Source organism: Numida meleagris, chromosome 4 (assembly GCF_002078875.1).
Source record: "Numida meleagris isolate 19003 breed g44 Domestic line chromosome 4, NumMel1.0, whole genome shotgun sequence".
Taxonomy (NCBI): Eukaryota; Metazoa; Chordata; class Aves; order Galliformes; family Numididae; genus Numida; species Numida meleagris.
This window is the reverse complement of record NC_034412.1, coordinates 42,393,271-42,409,721: the sequence shown is the minus strand read 5'-3', so window position 1 is coordinate 42,409,721 and position 16,451 is coordinate 42,393,271. Positions and strand designations below refer to the sequence as shown.

Genomic DNA, 16,451 nt, shown 5'->3' with positions numbered 1-16,451 from the left:
CTGACACATTTTGTTTGTATTAATTGTATTAATTTTAGACAGGATAGTTGAAATTCCTTTCCCGCTTCTGATTCTCCTTTCATTTCTCAGTGTAGGTGAATGTGCTGATAGCGGCATCTGTGCTCCCTTGTGTGACCATCCTCACTGTCGTAGTGTACAGCTCCCTAACACTGTCCTGAGGAGAAGAGGAGGAGCTAAGCTGTCACCCGGTGCACATTGTGCATACAGTGAGGGTCCCCTGTACTCACTGCTGTCCTTCGTGTGCAGTTTGCCGCTGCCTGCCAATGGGCCGTGCACCTGAATGCAGTGAGGTGTGAAGGAGGAAGGTGCTATATATATATATATTTTTCTTTATAGCCACTTAAAACCCCTCTGATAGAGCTGGAGCACGCTGTTTCGATTCAACAGTTCCTCTCACTGCGAGACTGCCATGCCAATCACAGGAGCTGCCAGCACCGTGCTTTTTTACAGCAGCATCTCAGTGACTCAGCTATAGCTTGGCACTCATGTTAGTGCTTCAGGGTGGTGGTGAGGATGAATAATAGCACAGAGAAACTCAAACCACCTTCTGATTAGCAGATGTTTTTGGTTTTTTATCAGCAGCTGAATCTTTAGTCGTTGAAGCCAGGAGCCCTCTATTTCTTCCCATTTATGAGTGAGTTTAGAATATCTTGAAGTAAATAGCAAAGTTGTTGCGCAACTTTTAGGACATGTTTCACTTTCTTCCATACTGTGTGCCCTTCCTACGGGCACAAAGAGAGGGAAAGGCACAGCTGAGCGCTGTGGGCCTGCACTAAGAGTGCCAGCCTGGACCCAGAGGGGCCCCTTGCTCACACGTGAAGAGAAATGTCCTTCAAACACAGCCTCTGCTTCACTATGTATCATTTTGAGTACGTTTTTTTTTTTTCCAAGTAAATAACTAAAACTGTTCATTAAGATGGAGATTAGCTTACTGACCACGGAAGCGCCTTTTTTTTCTGCCTGTAGCCTTCCCAAAGGGGCCATGCAAACGGTAACAAAGCGAGGAGGTATTGAGCTGAGAGCCCAGCCTTACCACTTAATTTTTTGTGCTCACATTCACACTACTTTTCTCTTTCCTTTTATTTGATAGCTCTATGTGTGTGCTTACTTATGTGTATTAAAAAAAACAGTCTGTAATCACAGAGGCTCTGTAGGCTCTGTGCTCTTGCAATCTACTATTGAATTCTGCATGCTTGCGGATACATCTGTGCAGCACTTCTCCGTTGTTTTTGGGGGGGTCAATGGCATCTGAAACAGAGAAAGGTTTTCTAAAAGAGAGCTCATAAACTGTTAGAGAGTCAATGTTTATCCTTTTTAAAATTTGACAATGTATGTATACCTCCTGCTGAAAAATAGAAAAAAAATATATTTTTCAAAATGAAGCACTGACCGCTAATGTACTGCTTTGACACTCAAACACAGAAGCAGGGGGCTTCTTTTGCACTGCACTGTGAGTGCGTGCTTCACAGAGCTATGAACTCGTTACTTGTCTTAAAACAACCTAACGTGAAAAGTTTTACAGAAAGGAGGCTTATGATGAGCAGATGGAAGGAGAGAGGACCCCTGAGCTTTTCGGTCTTGTCAGATACTGTTTTCCTTGATTCCCCAGAATCAAGTACCTGAAGATTCTGGTGGTTGGTGGAGGGGGGGGGCAAGTAGATGGTGTTCTTTTTCCCTTTCCCTTTTTTACTACAGTAAATAGATTTTCAGTTTATGACTTCAGCAAAGCATGTGCATAACACTGTATTTAATTTTTTAAGAAACGCCCCTTAGTTTGCATTTTTGCTGAAGTCAAGAACAAGATTCATGATAAAGGAATGTTATGTTAAAGAAGATGCGGTTAATTGGGTATTCATAATTTTTAGAGAATGGTATTCGATGAGTTCATTTAAAGAGTTGAAAGACGCATGGAAAACTGTGAAGGCTGGCCACTTTCTAAACACACGCAGCTACCTGTGGCGCACCTACAGTTCACTAACAGCAGTGCAATGTAGCTGTGAGTTTCTACAAAGCCTCAACAACGTCTGGTGCTTGTTAACTATATTGTTTGGAATCTAAAAGCTTACACCATTCAGGCAAGTGAATCCTGAATGGACGCAATAATCCAAAGACGCCTAGCGCAGTGGTTGTCTCTTAGTTCCAAACGCACTAGAAGCGGTTGGTATTTGAATGACGTCTTTTTGAGGAGCCAATCTTTTCATTTTGCCAAGTCTGTTACGCTTTTATGTTACTATCCATTGTCCTAAAGGCAGTATCACTACTGGGTTGATTCTGAAGTTTCTGTACCTTTCAGTTAGAGGAAATCAGGCAAATTCTTCTGCCTTTTATTAAATAAAAAGTTGTAGGTACAGTGTTACATGATTAATGCTGCATGTGATGTTTAGCTTTTGTGAGTCTTTCATAACTGGGGGATTTCTAGGTAAAATAAACTTTCTTCCTATTTTTACTTCAACTAAGTACATTTTATTGTGCCTACTAAGAGATTATGATTGCCCGTTTAAAATTTCAGATCCTCAGCTTCATTTTGACAATGATCCCAGTAAAAACTGCTTTAATCTCACCTCTCGGGCATAGTCCATAGCGATCGGTACAGAAGCTGAACGGACAAACCTGAGAAAAAGGAACACGGAGGCTGAGTTTCTGTTATATTCCTCAGAGTCTCAGATTAGTCCTTCGGTACACGCTGAAGTGTCATACACTGAATTAGATGCTGTGATGTCAAATAATGCTCGGCTAAAAAAATAAGAACAACACCACAATGGCTTGAATTTGCCCAGCTATCCCATTTCTTAAACTACATGATGTTCTCATTCAGCACAACAGCAAACATGGGGTTTGCTTACACTGTGTTCTGCTAACTCCCTGGACGTGCCATGGGTATCACAGTTCCTGAGGCGCAAGGAGCGCAGCGGGGCTTGAGGCAGCTGGTTTTCCTGCAGCATTGCACAGCATTCCGTGTTTTCCTGACTAATAGTTCTTCAGATTTCAAATGAACCACTGACCAAACCAAAGAAGGTCCTAATTACTTAAAACTCATTTTCTCTCTGATAGAGTTTAATCATAGAATCACCGAGATTGGAAAAGACCTGTAAGATCATCCAGTCCAACCGTCCACCTATCACCAATAGTTCTCGCTAAACCATGTCCTCCAGCACAAGGTCTAAATGTTCCTTGAACATCTCCAGAGTCGGTGACTCCACCACCTCCCTGGGCAGCCCATTCCAGCGCCTGACCACTCTCTCAGAAAAGCAATATTTCCTAACATCCAGCCTGAATCTCCCCTGGGGCAACTTGAGGCCATTCCCCCTCATCCTGTCACTAGTTACATGAGAGAAGAGCTCACTGCAGCCTCCCTTCAGGTAGTTACGAAGAGCAATAAGGTATGACTATGAAGTGTTAATATTGATTTCCATGGGTATGGGAAAGAGCTAATGCTATGCAGTGCATACTGAAAATCCTATGACAGTTACAGGAAGGAGAAAAAAACTCTTTAAATTGAAGGGTGAAAATTGTGTATTATAACAGTTATGCCTCTGGGTGGATGTGTAAGCATAAGGGTACTGAAATGGCTTCTTTTCAAAACATACGTGTTTGTGACAGTTTGGTACTGAAAAAGCCAGTGAGTCACATACGGAAAACATATAAGCTGAGCAAAAGTGTCAAGGTGTGACAGAGGGCAAAGTTAAATTACTTCAAATAAGAAAAAAAACATTAGTTTTCAAAAGAATAATTGCTGTGTGTCTTCCTAGGAATATAGTTGTATCATTAAAATATCATTTATGTATTAGACGGAATTAACTCTTACACTGAGAACCTCGTTACTGAGTGGTGTTAGAAGGAATTACACAGTATTTAGCTTCTCTTCCCTCTGTATTCAAACCCCAAATATCTTATTAAAAGAAAAAAAAATAAAGAGAAGGAAGCGGAGAGCACTGGTAGCCATTACATATACATCTGCTACTTGACCTCAGTTTGAATGATGTATACAGATCCTCTCCACCTTAAAGCAGTACAGTAAAATGTAATGGTGTAGATAGCATAGCAAAACTCAGTAAGATACAAAGAAAAGTGATGAGGATAAAGAGAAGTTGGGACAGATTTTGTGCATGTATTAAGGGAAATTCAACTATGAAAAGTGGGAAAGAGGAGCTGGAAATGAAAAATAGAAACAATAAGGTACTTGCACTCATATGCTCATGCAGGGGTATCTGTAAATGACTGGTCAAAATCACGCTAGTTTTTATACCATAATAAACTAGCTTGATTTTCAGTTGACACCACTATCTCTATACTTACCAAATAAATGTACTTGCATTCTGAAATGATGTTTCTTTTTACGAAGGACAATAAGCCTTTTATTTTCACAAACATCGTCCTTACGTACCCTCATATAACTTCTACAGAAGTTACTGGATGTCTTCCAAATTCTAGGGAAATGATAAGCGAGTGGCACTGGACTGAATAACAGAGAAAGTCTTATAAATCTGTAAGTCACAAGTAAATAGCTTGGCACCCCTTTGGGCCTAAAGTCTTGCATTTTGGTAAGTCAATTATATACAATTATTAGATTTACTACCTCTACTGTTTCGTAATTAGCAAACCATACCACCCTGTCACATCCATATATTTCCTATTTGATTTGTTTCTTTCTCACTTTTTCAGACTGCTCTGCTCTTCTTAATCCAGGATGAGTTGAAGAAGAAAGAAGACTAAGTTACAAACATGCTTTTTAAGGTATTTTATCTTTTTTTTTCTGCTGTTTTTTTCTTTTTTTTTTTCAACAGATTACTCAAACCACCAGTTTGTCGATTCTTTTTTTTAGAAAATGTTATTTAAGTCAGCATGGAATGTGTGCAAGCCCCTGAACTGTATGGGTTTACTACTGCTCTTAGAGTACTCTTTACCTTCAGCTGAGGAAACTACACAATTAACTACAAAGGGTCAAGATTTATTTTCAGGACTGCTTGAAGTGGTGCTGGTTCAGAGATAAACAGTATTGCTCTGGTTTTAATTTTGCTTGGTTTGGAGAATTTCAGCATGGCCATATTTGTCATGAATGACAATTACGTGGATATGCTTAGCTTGTTCTGGCAGTGATTGCTCTTAAAAATCTCCACCCATCTTTATTTTAAGTCCATACCAGTATTTTATTATGACGTAACGAAGATTTTGTTGAATATATTATGCTTATATCTTATTCAGTTACCAATGCATTATGATTTTTCTTTGGCAACAAGTTCTGTCTGAATGGGATAATTTCTAAAGTGGCACCGTGCTTTGTACTTACTGCGACCCTTTGGTTATGGGATGGTTGTACTAAACCATTGATATGTCTGTTGCAAGACTGATAGCTACCGGTAGTATTGTATTTGTGAAATGGAAGGTTACGGTTATTACTGTGGTGAAGGGGTCAGAAATGTTGTTCTGCAGCAGCTAAGAATCACATCTGGGGGAGTTCAAAATTCTCTGATCATTTACATAAATGGAAAGGGTATTTTAAAGTATAATGTCTTCCACAGTCTTATTTAATCTATTTGATGGAAAAATTTCTACACCGGCCTTCATTTAATGCTGTTATAAACTGCCTAAGGACTTAGGCCTGAAACGGTTTGAATTTCAGTACAGAACTAGAAATAGCTTACTGTCACCTGTAACAGCAGTTTTTTCCCTCAGCTTCCCAATTCTGCCTCCACATGTCACATAACTTCAAATGTAGATATCCCGAGTGTGAAAGCAAGCCATTCTGGGTCTTTGGAATCTAATTTCTATGAATACAGTTTTGAAGTCATCTATTTCCATGGTTTTCCAGCTGTGTCAGCTGAATTAATTGAACAAGTGGGGAAACTGGTGTTTATTCATATTAGATCTATTAATATCACTTTTATTCAGCTACGTTGCCCACCTAAGAAAACATGTGTTAGCATGAAGCCTTACAATGAGTAAGATACAAGTAGCCTGAGTGGTAGGGGGAGAGAACAATTTTTTACGTGTAGCTATTTACATATGCATTTAGAAAACCCAAGATTTAAGAGCGTATAAACGGTAAGGGTGTTTGATTCACTGTGTATTAATAAACCCAGGTAACCTTATCCGTCTGTTTCTTTAAAGAAAAAAGTCAAGTAATTTGAATAAAGCCTGCTACTTAAATTGGTGTTGAGTTTACTAGCGGAGACTGCAACAACTTAAAGTCAGCTCAGGAGCACTACAAATGTTTTACGTTTTTAATGAAAATCTTCTAAAGCAACTACATAAGATGTTCTAGCACACTTGGTTTAAGTTGTATTTCCTCAATGGTTTCGGGTTTCCCAGCATAAATGTAAAATGTCCAGATAGGGATAATTTAGTGTACTTTATTTACATAAATACGTTACCACTACATTTAGAAACTTCACTTTATTTATTGTGTTATTCTACCCCTTTAGCTCAAGTTTGCTTCTCCATCCTTGTATTTAATCATTTGTAGTTTGAATCCTACTTAGTTTGAAATAATTGGAATGTGAAGCATTATTTGAAAAACAATTTTAAGCACTCTCTTGAACACACGTAATTTCCCATAGAAAAATACGGTAAGTTGTGTAAGCACACGGTCAGTTGCAACTACTACAGTTTGGATAGATTTCAAGGATCACATATAACTTTAAAATAAACAGCTGCCCTTACACGGCAGGACTGACACATAAATAGACAAAAATAACCTCTGTATTGTGCCAGAACTTGAGCATCACACAAGAGATCAAAAGGTACCACATTATTTTTTATTCCAAAATGTCCCTCTTTTTTAAATAAGTTACAAAATGAAATAGATGTGGCATTCAAAGCATAAGGACCAAATAAACTCAGGGGATTTGTAAATGTTAAGAACTACGGCATGTAACTTTGAAATCTTGCTTGAGACAGCAAGGAGTCATTTCAGAACATCAGAAAAGGCATTGGTGTGTTCAGAGGAATGCCTACACTTCCCGGGCTGATGGAAGGCTTATGCAAGATGTGGCCTCTCAGAGACAATACCGATATTTTATTATGAGTGAAAAACATTCTGATTTGACAAAGGTCATGCAGAACAGCTCGTTTTTTTCTGGAAAAAGATTTTATTTATTACGCTATGTATTGCAGGATTTAAGTCTTTTCAACCTTGTGCTGAACGTATTTCTTATGCTGTAGTTTCTATTGTGATTCATGTATTTATAGAAAATTCTGTAAGAAAGAAATGTTCTTGTCTCTTTTCCATAGAAATATCATTGTTATTTAGAAACAACTTTTGAATGTATTAAAGAGTTCTTTTTTTACTCAAAAATAATAAGACTAAGATAAACATTTCTCTCCTATTCTTTTGTATCGTTAATTGATTAGGGAGAAAAAAAGAATGACTTTAATTTGTAGTTCTGTAGCTCTTAAATTATGCTTTGTGGACTCCCAGATGTCTGCTGACCCATCTTCTCATCAACAGGATGAGCCTGCATACATGGTGTGGGTTTGTTAGCTTGCATAAATTGCACCACACTGTGGAACGATACAAGAGTGAGTACTTTTTTAGAAACTCTGAAATAACCAAAGCAAGCACTTACACAGAGAAATTACCCAAACTTCAGCTGAGTCAGCACTGTGTGAATTGTAGTTTCTTGTTTTTCTAACAGGGTTTTACCTTGCTTACGAGTTACGTGTGTATCTCACAAAACTAAAGAAAATGAAAGTACAGTAAGACGTGGTTGGAACTAATTAGTTTCTCTTTATGTGTAGATTTGTTAAATCTGGGAACTAAGCAACGCTGAATTTGTGTCATAACGGCGGTTAAAAAAGACTGGTGCGTGTCAGAACTGGATGTCAAATTGTGTTGTTCACCGGTCCTACGTCTGAGCTCCTCACCTTGCTTTCCACATGCTGCTTTGAGGTAGGTGGGAAAGCTTCCTTCTGCAAGCATCTTTGTCAAGAATATTGCACCCACTTGCCACTCGTACTTCTCTGCACTGCAGCAGCAGTGTCACTGTTGGTATGCTAAGAACAGCGGCCACAGGGGTATCCCCATTCACTTCTGTCCGGTCCAGCTTCCCACTGGAATCCCTTAATATTTCTAGGGGCCTGAAGATGCTGCTGATTCACAGTAATTGTCACTTTTGTGTAATGAAAGGATTCTGTGATGTTGGTAGGATATTTTCCCTGGGATCTCATTAAAGATGGTGTAATTCTGTAAAAAACACAAAAAAATTGGTCATCCAGACTGTGTCAAATTCTTCTCGAAGAGATGTTCAGGCTCGGATGAGGATATATTTTCCAAAATGCTAAAACATTTATTAGAAGGCGGAAAACAAAAGAAGAACATAGTCAAGAATATTTGCTCTTACTCTGCTCACAAATCATTCTCAAACAGACTGAAATTAAGGAATTTGCTCTTATTCAGAATTACTCAAAAATAGATTGTGCAAAAATAGAACCATTGTTCACTGGGTCTTTCTGTAATACTTACCTAAATCATATTCTATTGTTCCTTTACTTTGATTAGATCACTACAATATTTTTAAATCTGTTAAAGGGTGATCAGAGGTTTTCTAGCGTTGAGTTCTTGAGGCTGTTGCTGAGAAGTAGAAACTAACAAATCCATCCATGAATTTGAGGAACAAATATTTAATCAAATTTCATTGACAACATCACCACCTTTTATTTTTGCAAGGCATAGGTGCCTCTATTTGACACCAAGTATGAAGTCCGCTCCAAAAGTAATGCCTTCTCTTTTATTGTGTTGGCCCATGATGTCAGAGGCAGATGGTGGTACGACAGTAGAGGCTGAACATTCTCTCCACTACCCCATTCCATGTTGTTGCCATGCGACAGCTGGCAGCAGAGGGGCACTCAGAACTAAATGGTGTCAGACATGGAAGAGCATGTTAAGCAAAGGGTGTCACTGAATGCTTCCATGTGGAAAAAATTGCACCACTGATATTCGACACTTGCTGAATGTTGAGACTTAGCAGCGGATGAGAGCACACTGAGGCGGTGGGTGGTGTGTTTCAGCAGCAGCGACAGCTGGTCACCTCTGCTGGTGCAGATTTTTTTAGCATGGTACGCATTCATCGCTGGTGAAAGTGCATAGGTAATGGCTATGACCATGTTGAAAACTAGTGTTTTGTAGCTGAGAATTCTTTCTATCAAATAGTGGTCCTGTGCTCTTTGTATCTGCTGGAGTTTCCATGGAAATACATAGAATGAATTACTTTTGGAGCAACCTGGATAATTTTTATAATGTTTGAAATAATTTTAAGGGAGATGCTGACTCTGGACTGCAGCACCATACATTTTCTGTTGCTCAGCTGCCGTAAATAGATGACAAAATAAACTCAATCTGCTCCAAGGCATAGCTTTAAAGCATGTTCAGAAGCAAGTAAGTACTTTACACATCTTCCAAGGTTTGTTTTAGGAATCAGATGAAGAGTGAAAGCTGTCACAGCTAAAGCCCTTTTACAGGCAGAAGGGTCGCAGTGCAGCCTATGCACTGGAGCTTTTTAACAGCTGCCTAATTTGGATCAGGAGCACGGACACTTTCCAAGGACTGACTGCTTCCCCTGATGAGGGTTCCACACACATTTCTTTGAGGGCAGTACTGTCTTAAACATCCTTATCTCTAACAAGTGCTTCTTGCCCCCCTTCCTGCTGTGCTCGTACAACTCATTCCACGGCTTAGTAGTAAACTGGACCAGGAAATGATACCTAAAAATAAATAAATAAACAAAGCCAAAATAGTTTTTTTTGAGGGGCATCGCTTACTGTCAAAGTAAACAGAGAACTAGAGTATGTTAACTTAAACTGATAATTTATCTCTGCTATATTATCTATCTAAAAATACAGTACTTTCAAATGATGGAAGCATGCATTAGATTCCTATTTTTAGGTAAAATTATGTTATTCTTAGATGAAGTCATATTTCCATTGCCATACATTTAAGATAGCTGTTCGAAAATATTTTCAAACTAACTGTAGTCAAATCATCTTCTTTTGAAAATAGATTCAGATCATTTTCTTATTTAATTACTCTTATTTTAATTGAAATGTTAGGTGTAGTTATGCGGATCAAATACTGATGGTGAACCTAGGAAGAGATGCGTTCTGAATGTTAACATCAAAAACTTATTGTAGTGGAAATGCTAAGTCATGGCTTGAAGCACTGAGCACCTGGTGGGAAGGCAGGGTCAACCAGAGGAGCGTGCAATGAACCTGAGTGACCAGAAGGGGTGGATCCAGGATCCACTCCTTCCCAGACCTCATTTAAGGTTTGGCAGTGGAGGTGAGGGTATTTCTCTGGAGATTCCTGTATACTTGAGGGCTTTTAAAGGTAAGTAGCTTCTTTCCATTATTTCTCTGTCCACTTTGTTTGAGCAAATCCTTGTTTGTGGTAGCCTGGGATCTTGTTATCCTGCTGTCATTGCTGCGCTTTCTGTCACTTATATTGTTCTCTTATTTTCCATTGGCCATTTGCAGCTGATGAGGGAGTTCTTTTTGTTTTCCAAGTAATTTAATGATGTTTCACTCTGTGAAGAAGCTGCAAATTAAAATAAAATCCATGTTCAATTTATCCAGTTATTATATTTCCACCATGGGAATACAGTGCACCGTGAATTAGTTCTCTGTAATGACTATCACTTTGTTAGCATGAAGATGATGTGTATAGAGTTCATTGTACTGGATTCAACTCGATATTTATCACGTTCTTTAGATAATTATACCTAAACTTCATGGAAAGGTAAGCTAGTGAAAGGTCATAGTTGGGTGGAGCTAATTTCTTTTTTCCTGCCAGAAAAAAATGAATGTCTGTTGCTTTTCTCTGAAAATACAAGGGAAAAAAAAAAAAAAAGAAAAAAAGAGAAAAAGAGATTATCCCACAATGACTTGCATGTTGATCACTTTGGTAAGTATGCACTAATTCCTTTTCTGATTTCTGTTTTTTCTACTTTAGTCCTTACATTTATAGAAGTCCCAAGTATACATTCAAACTCTGATTGTGATATATTTTTCCATATTTGGTTTCATCTTGGTGAGAAATGTTGCAATGTCAGCCCGTTTTCCACTGTTCTTGTAATCTTATTTTTTCGTTGCATCTGAAACACAAATTGAGAAAAACAGAAATAGTGAGAGTTTTGGTTTGTGGTCTCCTGCACTGTAGGACTGGACTGAAGTAGAAAATCCTTTAAATGATCTCTTAAAGTTAATGAAATTCTAGCCCACAATTTGCAATACAATCTCAGGACACGCTCCGGAGCATGGCCGTGGCAGGGGGGTTGGAACTCAATGTTCCTTGAGGTCCCTCCCAACCCAAGCCATTCTCTGATTCTGCGATTTACAAAATGAAAGCTTGGGTCTTTGTTCACTAGATGTGGTTCTCATTCTATCCCAGCTAGTTTTTTCCATAAATTGCTAAACATGTAAATTAGAAGACCAATTAACTTGCTGTTGTTTTTTAATAATTATTTATTTTTATTTCTTCCTGTGGCTTTATTGACAATTTTTGTCAAGTACATTAGAGATACATAGTCTCTTGCCCATAGACCTAATTGGTTTTAATTCCAAATAATCAGAAAGGTATTGCCTTAGTTGTAGCTGGGATGGAATTATTTGTTTCAGAGTGTCTGGTATGAGGCTGTGTTTTGGTTCTAGGAGAAAAACAATGTTGATAACACACCAATGTTTATAGTTGCTGCTGGGCAGTGTTGTTCAGAGCCAAGGCCATTCACAGCAAAGTGCCACTGGAGCTGGGAGGGAATGGAGTAAGGACTAGTTGACTTAAACTGGCCAACAGATATTCCATACCATGTGACATCATGCAGAAAGAGTTTTGAAGGGGGTGGGAGTTCATGTTGTTCTGTTGTTTGCTGGAGAGCTAGCTGAGCATCAGTCAGGTGGTAGTAGTGAGCAATTACTTGTACATCACTTGTTACATATGTTTGTATGTATACATATATATATTGTCGTAACTATTAATCTTTTCTCTATCTCAGTCAATTGTTTTATTTCTACCCAGGAGTTCTACTTTATTGTTTCTTTGGTTTTTTTTTTTTTTGCAGTTGTCTTCCCCCATCCATCTAAGAAGGTGGGGGAGAGAGTGCTTAGCCACCGGTGTGATTAAACCACAACTGGTACGCCTGCCTCCCACTATTTGCAGGAGAGCATTTATTTCAGCAGACTTGGAAGCAACTCTTAAAAAATAGGGAATACTTAGTGCGGAAGTTGGTGAATCTACTAGTTGATTACACTGATGCTGCTTAGTTACCATCGTAGCAAAGGCATTTTCAGCATGACGGCTGTGCAGAAAAAGTACCGTTGGAGAAAGCATGATGGCACAGAACTTTCATAGTATTTCATAAAAACAACTTTCTTTGTAAAGCCAGCAGGTTTATCTGGGAAATCTTCATCATTTGTTTCCAACTAACATGAAAAAGAACCTTCTGGGTTTCTCTGGCCTGTAACAGATCAGCTGGCATGAAGTGTCATCACAATCCAAAGATGCCTTCTCATTGAGATTTTTGTCTGTGTGAACTTGGCTACAAGGAGTGAGAGTCTCATTTTGTTACAAGAAACCACTTAATTTAGCAATAATAATTAATTAGACACAGGTAATTTTAAGGACATAGTTGTAAGGAACGCTTTCCTAATTTATGCACTGCCAAGAAAACCTCTAAAGAAATGCCAGCAGGGTATTTTGAAAGTGCATTATATAAATACATAGTTTGGTAATGTGATACTGGAGAAACTTCACAGCAGAAGCTTAAGAAAAGGAATCTGTATCTAAAAACCTTTAGCCTAATGGAAGTTGGAACACTTAAACAGAGAGAAGTGTGTAGAAAACTGATGGAAAGTACCCGTCATTCCTAGGGTTCCAGCAGTTTAGAAATACTGGAACAGAAATTGAAATATTTCTAGTTTTAAAATAACGTCCCACCATCCTAGTATAACTGCTTTGTGAAAACCAAATTTAAGTTCTTTAACCTTATGTTTCTTAAACAAAAAACACAGACATAAAACAAAGCTGACATTTATGTAGTACCACAGTAGTAAAAAGCTTGATATGGCAGAAAAGTGATTCTTGAAGTGTAATGATCATCTAAGCATTATAAAGCATGATCATTTTGCATTTATGGATAAGTCAATAAGTGTATTATTATGCAAGAAGTTTTCTTGGCAGAAATCCAGTCTTTATTTCCTTTTGTAACCTGGATTTCATACAGCAAACATGTGCAAACTATAACACATCTATAGCTCAACAGTATTCATAATTATCAGAATATTTTAACAGGTATTACCTGTATGTTAAAAAAAACAGTTCACTCAATTTAAGTCATTATTGATGATATACTAAATAACAGTAAGAATCCCTGGTTTTTTTGAACATTGCCTGACTTTTCACAGAATTAGGGAATTGTTTGAGGTGGGAGGCCATCTAGTCCAACTGCCCTGCAATCAACAGGGATACCTACAGCTGGATTGGATTGCCCCCACCAGCCCGTTATCTCCTGAAAGTAACACATAGACATAGTCTAACATTTGCAGTGGTCTTGTCATTCAGATAAAACTGGAAAAAAATCATTTTGCACATTCAAAGCTGTAACAGAAATAAATTCTTCTTGCGTTCACTTCTTCTGTCAAGAGGTGGACTTCCCAGCTCAGGCTGTTGCTATTTGGTGATTGCCCAGGGATTGTGCTTTAGAAGTGAAGTTTGTGGAGCGATAGTTAGCTGTGAGAGCTACAAGACTGTTCTTGGATAACTTAGGTTTTTGGAGGAAGACCTCTCAGAAGCCAGACAGGTTGAAGAATTTCACACCTGTCAATTTTCAGTAGCAAACTCTCTCGGGAAGCAGTAGTGACAAAATTTATAGTTAAGAAAGAGCAACCTGCAGTGCCGTCTCTTGGCCTTCTAGAGCTAATCGTAGAAGGGAGACTCTGCAGTTTTAGGACACCAGAACCTAATCAAATGAGCAGACAAAAACTTCCTTTTACAACATAAATTAGTTACATTTATATTTTTAAGGGGATGTAACAGGCAGAATATTTCTCTCTTACATGCCATTACTCACTTAAATGTTGAGCTCTAGTGGCACCCTTTCACATAACATAGTGAAAGAAACTGCTGAGATGGAAGAGTCATGGAACTTTTTTTCCCCCCCAGAAGGAGATTCTGAAGTTATCTGTGATCTGTCAACCTTGACATGAGATACCACTTCAGCAGCAAATGAGGTTGCTCAGGGCTTCATCCAGCTGAAGTTCTAGTCTCCCCAGACAACAGTGTAGCTTTCTCCCTGACCAGCACCCAGCCAGTGCAGGGGGGGGGGGTGAGAAAATAACATCTGTGGTCCTAGGCTCTGCCTTTCCCTTTATTGAACTTCATGAGGTTCTTCCAGCTTGTCATAAAGTTCCCTTTAAATGGCAGCTTTCCGCTCTCCCTGTTCAACCCTTTTCCTGATTTAAGGAATTTTATATTCTACAGACTATTTTAAGAATAGGAGGGGCACTCAGGGATTAAGAAAACAGTAGCATGAAACATCCAAGGTGACTGAACTTGCATAACAGTATTATACAGTCACAATGGGAAACGAAATCATTTTTAAGCCCTTTCTTGTTACAGAATGTAGTAAAATGAGACTCCAATGACTGAAGTTATGGCTTTTAGGCAAAAGCTGCGTTTAAATACCACTGCAGAAGAGTCTGCTGCAAAAATTGCTAGCAAGATAAAAAGAACTTACTTAGAACTTGCAGAACAGCAGCAGCAAGTTGCTTACAGACTGTACGCATTCACTCCTTCCTGGGTATTTCTTCTCTGAGAGGTTTATGACTTGTTATCTACTATGTGTCACTAGCACTACCCCCTCCCCCTACTGAAAACCACAGTGTAATAGGAAAGTTTTTAAAAATACAGCTACTTCCCTTCTTTTTAATGTCTGAGTTTAAGGGTGCTCAGCCTGCAGCAATTTCAGAAGAGTTTACTTTCAGAGAGTGAAAGGCAATTTTTTCTCTGAATACCAGCCATTTTAACATGTCTTAAGCTCACAGAGAACTACATTTGTGTGACTATATACGAATATATTTATCAACAAGTTGTCTTTCTTAGGAAGATCAATTGTTCTTACATTTGAATTTCAAGGTAACTGGTAAGAGTCTTACTTTGATTGACAAATGTAAGAAAGTTTACTAGTAATCCCATGAAACGCTAAATTACATACAATGGTTACAGCAGAGAACCTTCACTTTCATTTGTTTCAGAGCTATTCATACTGCTTACAAAGGCACCTACAGATGAGTAATTTTGTATAGGACTTCTAGGAGAAGGGAGGGTGTTTTAGAAGCATTTCTATTTCATATTTTTCTGTTACACTGATTTAGTGGGTGCTTTTAGTATTTGGCAAAAAAAGAAAAAAGGGGAGAGCAGTAGAGTGACAAATTCCTCCAATTCTAAAGCACTACTTCAGGTTCCACTGTCTGGAACACATTGGCTTTACCAGGAAAGTGAAGACAGCAAGCTGCTGGTAAACTACTGCTGGTTTCCAGATATGCTGAAGCCAAGCCCTCCTGCTTCCCTAGACCCCTTTTTCAGAGGTAAGATCCCCATAACGAAGTGCTTTCTTGTTCAGCTCCGATTCAAGCAGATATTGTCTTGTGCATGTTTTTCTATCTGAAGTCTAGCTTAAGCATTTTAGTATCTTGAAATCTTTGAGTATATAAGCAAATAGAAGTAGCACATAGTTTACCAAAAAAAAAAAAAGAGTTACTGCTATTGAGTCTTAACATGATCCAGCAATTTTGGTAACAGCATGGCTCAGACTTAAGAATACAAATACATTTGAGCTGGTAAGTCCAGAGCAACAGTATTTTTTTCTTAAGTTTGACAGTTTACCTCTGTTACCTCCTCAAAATTCACACATTTCCTTGTTCTAGGAAGTTCTGTGGATTACTGCAGTAGAATTCCCAGACCACTGAACTTTTCCTGTTTAAATGGCTTAGACTTATTTTCTTGTTCTATTTCCTAATGATCTAAGTCAATTTAGGTTGTACATCTTGTAAAATATCTATAGCAAACAGGATGCGTACCCTGTATGCATGATACAGGAATGTTTCACACCCATCTACATATCCAAAGATGTCAGAAAAGCAATCTCCCTGTGCCTCCTGCAACTATTAAGAATTATTACATGGTGACCTCTCAAATCATAGACTAAAGCAACTTTCAAGAACGTGGTACTTATGCTTAGAAAGCACCTAAACTCAGCTCCTCCCAGCCCTGCCTCTTCCCTTCCAGCCTGGGAACACCACCAGGAAGCAGCCACCACTGTCCAGGAGCCTCCACCAGCACCCAGGTATTCACCCCCCAAAGCAGGGCCCCCCCGCCCCGCCCTTCCCCTCCCTTCCCCTCCCCCGGGGGCAGCCCCCAAAGCTGGGCCCCCCGCCCCTCCCTTCCC

At 38.8% G+C, this 16,451-nt stretch overlaps 2 long non-coding RNA genes across 4 annotated transcripts in view; one reads left to right on the top strand and one right to left on the bottom strand.

Annotated features, from left to right (window-relative positions):
* Positions 7 to 16,451, top strand: part of LOC110397846 — a 25,018-nt gene continuing 8,573 nt past the window's right edge. The window contains exons 1-6 of one of the 3 annotated variants that reach the window (XR_002438012.1): positions 7 to 326; positions 3,073 to 3,401; positions 4,684 to 4,755; positions 7,759 to 10,915; positions 12,069 to 12,140; positions 15,454 to 16,349. This is a non-coding gene — a long non-coding RNA (uncharacterized LOC110397846). The other 2 variants (XR_002438013.1, XR_002438014.1) reach the window with 2 other exon arrangements.
* LOC110397848 lies at positions 10,429 to 14,817 on the bottom strand. The gene is made up of 3 exons (XR_002438016.1): positions 14,742 to 14,817; positions 10,971 to 11,105; positions 10,429 to 10,549 (listed from the first exon to the last, which is right to left on the bottom strand). It is a non-coding gene; the product is annotated as an uncharacterized LOC110397848 (long non-coding RNA).